The sequence below is a fragment of the Oryx dammah genome, unplaced genomic scaffold, assembly GCF_014754425.2.
Source record: "Oryx dammah isolate SB20612 unplaced genomic scaffold, SCBI_Odam_1.1 HiC_scaffold_12, whole genome shotgun sequence".
NCBI classification, from domain to species: Eukaryota; Metazoa; Chordata; class Mammalia; order Artiodactyla; family Bovidae; genus Oryx; species Oryx dammah.
The window spans coordinates 69,961,857-69,967,596 of NW_024070196.1; the positions used below are offsets into that span (position 1 = coordinate 69,961,857).

The 5,740-nt window shown below is 47.8% G+C and overlaps 1 non-coding gene across 1 annotated transcript; it reads right to left on the reverse strand.

Annotated features, from left to right (window-relative positions):
* Nucleotides 1-5,011: 5,011 nt before the first annotated feature.
* Nucleotides 5,012-5,083, reverse strand: TRNAS-GGA. The gene has a single exon. It is a non-coding gene; the product is annotated as a tRNA-Ser (tRNA).
* Between the last annotated feature and the right edge of the window lie 657 nt (nucleotides 5,084-5,740).

Here is a 5,740-nt window from a genome sequence, read left to right on the forward strand (position 1 = left end):
CGTGCCACTGCCTGGCCACATGTCACTCCTGCCCTTTGAATTCTTACCTCAGAGGCAATATCACCCTGGCCCTGAGCTGCATCGGAATCCCAGACCCCAGAGGCCGTGCCCCAGTGTAGGTGCTGGAAGTGACGAGGGCCACCAGGAACAGCTGTTCTGTTTCAAAGTGCTGCCCCAGCCTCGAGAGCACACACCTCAGTCACACCAGAGACTTGTCTTCCTCTGAGACAAGGTCCGGGGAGGAACTGGCTTGCTACCTGGACAGCTATTGACCCACGATTTGTTGGCTGGATATGTTTCTGAAGGAAAATTGCCATCAAAAATATTGACAATTCAGTTCAGTTCAGTTCAGTCGCTCAGTCGGGTCCGACTCTTTGCGACCCCATGGACTGCAGCAAGCCAGGCCTCCCTGTCCATCACCAACTCCCGCAGTTTACCCAAACTCCTGTCCATCAAGTCAGTGATGCCATCCAGCCATCTCATCCTCTGTCGTCCCCTTCTCCTCCTGCCCACAATCCCTCCCAGCATCAGAGTCTTTTCCAATGAGTCAGTTCTTCGCATCAGGTGGGCAAATTATTGGAGTTTCAATTTCAGCATCAGTCCTTCCAATGAACACCCAGGACTGATCTCCTTTAGCATGGACTGGTTGGATCTCCTTGCTGTCCAAGAGACTCTCAAGAGTCTTCTCCAACACCACAGTTCAAAAATATCAATTCTTCAGTGCTCAGCTTTCTTTATAGACCAACTCTCACATCTAGTGGCCAAAATTGAAGCTTCAGCATCAGTCTTTCCAATGAACGGTCAGGGTTGATTTCCTTTAGGATTGACTGGTTTGATCTCCTTGCTGTCCAAGGGATTTTCAAGAATCTTTTCCAACACCACAGTCTGAAAGCATCAGTTCTTTGGCGCTCAGTCCTCTGTATTCCAGCTCTCACATCCATATGTGACTACCGGAAAACCTGTGACTTCAACTATATGGACCTCCGTCAGCAATGTGATGTGTCTGCTTTTTAATATGCTGTCTAGGTTTGTCATAGCTCTCCTTCTAAGAAGCAAGTGTCTTTTAATGTCATGGTGCAGTCACCGTTCACAGTGATTTCAGAGCCCAAGAAAATAAAGTCTCTCCTGTTATCAATTTTCCCCATCTATTTGCCTGAAGTCTTGGGAGTGAATGCCAGGATTTAGTATTTTTAATGTTGAGTATCAAGCCAGCTTTTTCACTCTCCTCTTTCACTCTCATTAAGAGGCCTTTTGGTTCCTCTTCACTTTCTGCCGTTAGAGAGGTGTCATCTGCATATCTGAGGTTGTTGATATTTCTCCCAGAAATCTTGATTCCAGCTTGTGCTTCTCCCAGCCCAGCAGTCTGCATGAGGTGCTCTGCATGTGAGTTAAACAAGCAGAGTGGCAACATACACTCCTGACGAGCTCTTTCCCAATTTGGAACCAGTCCGTTGCTCCCTGTCTGGTCCCACCTGTTGCTGCTTGACCTCGGGTGACCTGACTCTGGGTTGACACTGGCCTCTCTCGCTGGCTTCTCTACTTCTCTTCCCCTGAGTCCTCCCTCTCTCTGGCCCCTCACCCTCCTGCCCTCCCTCCCGTCCCGCTCCCTCTTCACCTCCTTCTCCTCCTCCTCCTTCTTCCTCTTCTTGCCTTCCTCTCTCTCTTCTCCTTAACATGTTTGGATTCCTCCCCATAGGTTATATTTTTGTTTCAATCTTGCATGACATTTGCGTGTTACACGTCTGTCCTCTCCCCATGCACTGATCCTCATTTTTACCCTGTCCACTGTGTGTGTGCGTCTGTCTTTATTCTTATATGGTCATGACACCAGAAGTAGCTGTGCTGTGAACATTACCGCCCCAGGTGTCGGCGTGAGAGCGCGAATGCAGCCCGTATCCAGCCCGTCAGCTGCAGGACTGAAGCCCTCATTTCCCCAGACGCTAGGGTCCGCAGCCCCAGATCCCGGGCTCACTTCTGCTGTAGTCTCTAGCCCCGGTGACACTCCTCATCACAGTGGCAGATGCAACCAAGGACCGGTGTGTGGGGGTCGATAGAGGCAGGGCCCCTGCCCCGATTAGAAGGGCTCTTAAGAGCTCACTGGTCGTAGCAAACCCCTTCTTCCAACAACACAAGAGAAGACTCTACACATGAACATCACCAGATGGTCAACACCAAAATCAGACTGATTATATTCTTTGCAGCAAAAGATGGAGAAGCTCTATACAGTCAGCAAAAACAAGACCGGGAGCTGACTGTGGCTCAGATCATGAACTCCTTATTGCCAAATTCAGACTTAAATGGAAGAAAGTAGGGAAAACAGCTAGACCATTCAGGTATGACCTAAATCAAATCCCTTATGATTATAGAGGGGAAGTGAGAAATAGATTTAAGGGACTAGATCTGATAGATAGACTGCCTGATGAACTACGGATGGAGGTTCATGACATTGTACAGGACACAGGGATCAAGACCATCCCCATGGAAAAGAAATGCAAAAAAGCAAAATGGCTGTCTGAGGAGGCCTTACAAATACCTGTGAAAAGAAGAGAAGCGAAAAGCAAAGAGAAAAGGAAAGATATTCCCATTTGAATGCAGAGTTCAATAGAATAGCAAGGAGAGATAAGAAAGCCTTCCTCAGAGATCAATGCAAAGAAATAGAGGAAAACAACAGAATGGGAAAGACTAGAGATCTCTTCAAGAAAATTAGAGATACCAAGGGAACATTTCATGCAAAGATGGGCTCGATAAAGGACAGAAATGGTATGGACCTAACAGAAGCAGAAGATATTAAGAAGAGGTGGCAGGAATACACGGAAGAACTGTACAAAAAAGATCTTCATCACCCAGATAATCACGATGGTGTGATCACTCATCTAGAGCCAGATATCCTGGAATGTGAAGTCAAGTGGGCCTTAGGAAGCATCACTACGAACAAAGCTAGTGGAGGTGATGGAATTCCAGTGGAGCTATTTCAAATCCTGAAAGATGATACTGTGAAAGTGCTGCACTCAATATGCCAGCAAATTTGGAAAACTCAGCAGTGGCCACAGGACTGGAAAAGGTCAGTTTTCATTCCAATCCCAAAGAAAAGCAATGCCAAAGAATGCTCAATCTCCCGCACAATTGCACTCATCTCACATGCTAGTAAAGTAATGCTCAAAATTCTCCAAGCCAGGCTTCAGCAATACGTGACCCGTGAACTTCCAGATGTTCAAGCTGGTTTTAGAAAAGGCAGAGGAACCAGAGATCAGATTGCCAACATCCGCTGGATCATGGATAAAGCAAGAGAGTTCCAGAAAAACATCCATTTCTGCTTGATTGACTATGCCAAAGCCTTTGACTGTGTGGATCACAATCAACTGTGGAAAATTCTGAAAGAGATGGGAATACCAGACCAACTGACCTGCCTCTTGACACCTATATGCAGGTCAGGAAGCAACAGTTAGAACTGGACATGGAACAACAGACTGGTTCCAAATAGGAAAAGGAGTATGTCAAGGCTGTATATTGTCACCCTACTAATTGAACTTCTATGCAGAGTACATCATGAGAAACGCTGGGCTGGAAGAAATGCAAGCTGGAATCAAGATTGCCGGGAGAAATATCAACAACCTCAGATATGCAGATGACACCACCCTTATGGCAGAAAGTGAAGAGGAGCTAAAAAGCCTCTTGATGAAAGTAAAAGAGGAGAGTGAAGAAACTGGCTTAAAGCTCAACATTCAGAAAACGAAGATCATGGCATGCAGTTCCATCACTTCATGGCAAATAGATGGGGAAACAGTGGAAACAGTGTCAGACTTTATTTTTGGAGGGCTCCAAAATCACTGCAGATGGTGATTGCAGCCGTGAAATTAAAAGATGCTTACTCCTTGGAAGGAAAGTTATGACCAAATTAGATAGCATATTAAAAAGCAGAGACATTACTTTGCCACCAAAGGTCCATCTAGTCAAGGCTATGGTTTTTCCAGCAGTCATGTATGGATGTGAGTGTTGGACTGTGAAGAAAGCTGAGCGCTGAAGAATTGATGCTTTTGAAGAATTGATGCTTTTGAAGTGTGGTGTTGGAGAAGGCTCTTGAGAGTCCCTTGGACTGCAAGGAGATCCAACCAGTCCATTCTAAAGGAAATCAGTCCTGGGTGTTCATCAGAAGGACCGATGCTGAGGCTGAAACTCCAATACTTTGGCCACCTCATGCGAAGAGTTGACTCATTGGAAAAGACCCTGATGCTAAGAGGGATTGTGGGCAGGAAGAGAAGGGGACAACAGAGGATGAGATGGCTGGATGGCATCACCGACTTGATGGACATGGGTTTGGTTAAACTCCAGCAGTTGGTGATGACTGGAGGCCTGAAGTGCTAGGATTCATGGGGTCGCAAAGAGTCAGACACGACTGAGCGACTGAACTGAACTGAACTGAGCTGAAGAGCTCACCCCTACCAGAGCTCCCTGGGTCCTCCTGCAGGCCTGGCTGTGATGGCCCCCAGGTCACCGTACTGCCTCCTTCATCCCATCCTTTCCCGAAAGGCTGGGAGTGGGGTGAGGTGAGTTGTCTTGTATCTAGAATTTCTGCACGAGACCCTCAGAGTGCAATTTAGCTCCAGAGAACTGAGCTACAATAGTTCATTTTTTCCTTTTCTTCTTCATTATACTATCCCTCTTCTGAGCAGAGACCTCATGTCAGGGGGGAGGAGACTCTGCCTTCCTCAGCCTTTTGTTCTTCCAGGACCCACACGGGCAGGGTTACCTGCTTCACTGAGCTGGAAGGTTCTGTTGCTCATGTCCTCTAGAAACACCCCCCAAGAGACCCCCAGAAATAGATGGAATGGCACCTCGTTTCCCAGACAAGTGGGACACATGTTACGAACCATCTCGGTGATTAAAAGAGTAACCTGTAGTCGTGTCCGACTCTTTGCAACCCCATGGACTGTAGCCTAACAGACTCCTCCCTCCATGGGATTCTCCAGGCAAGAGTACTAGATTGGGTTGCCATTGCCTTCTCCAGGGGATCTTCCCGACCCAGGGATTGAACCTGGGTCTCCTGCATTCCAGGCAGACGCTTTAACCTCTGAGCCACCAGGGAAGCCCCATATATATTCACTGGAGAAGGAAATGGCAACCTTCTCCACTATTCCTGCCTAGAAAATTCCATGGAAGAGAAGCCAGGTCTGCTACAGTCCATGGGGTCAGAAAGACTGCACACACACACAAACACACAGAAGTGTATTTTGCAGTATTTTTAAATGTGTTCAGTTCAACATGGAGTACAAGAATTTGAATTGTGAAGTCAATGGACCAAGAAACCAGAAGAAGTCACTGTGTTGCGATCTCTGTGGAGGTAACGTGGGTGCCTGGTGCTCTGACACTCACAGCCTCTGGCTCTCTCTCTACATGTACACACATATATATTTGCATGTATGTATGTATTTGGAAGATTTCACGTAAGTCTCACCAGTCCACAGCCCCCACATTCCCTGACGCCCAGAACATCTGTCATAGCTGTGATCACTGTACACAGGAGGACCGTGGTTCTCTAGCGTGAGAAAAGCTAAGGGAGGGACATGAGTGTACCTGAGACAGGCATCAGTCATGCTCAGCCATCAGAGCTCTTCTAGAGGCAGCACGTGGGGTAGCCAGCAGGGGGCAGCAGAGCGCGGCCAGGAGCAGCGGCTCAGGGGCCGGGCCGCCCAAGCGGGGCTCCAGGGGAACCAGCCCTGCGGGTCCACACGTGTCCAAGGAG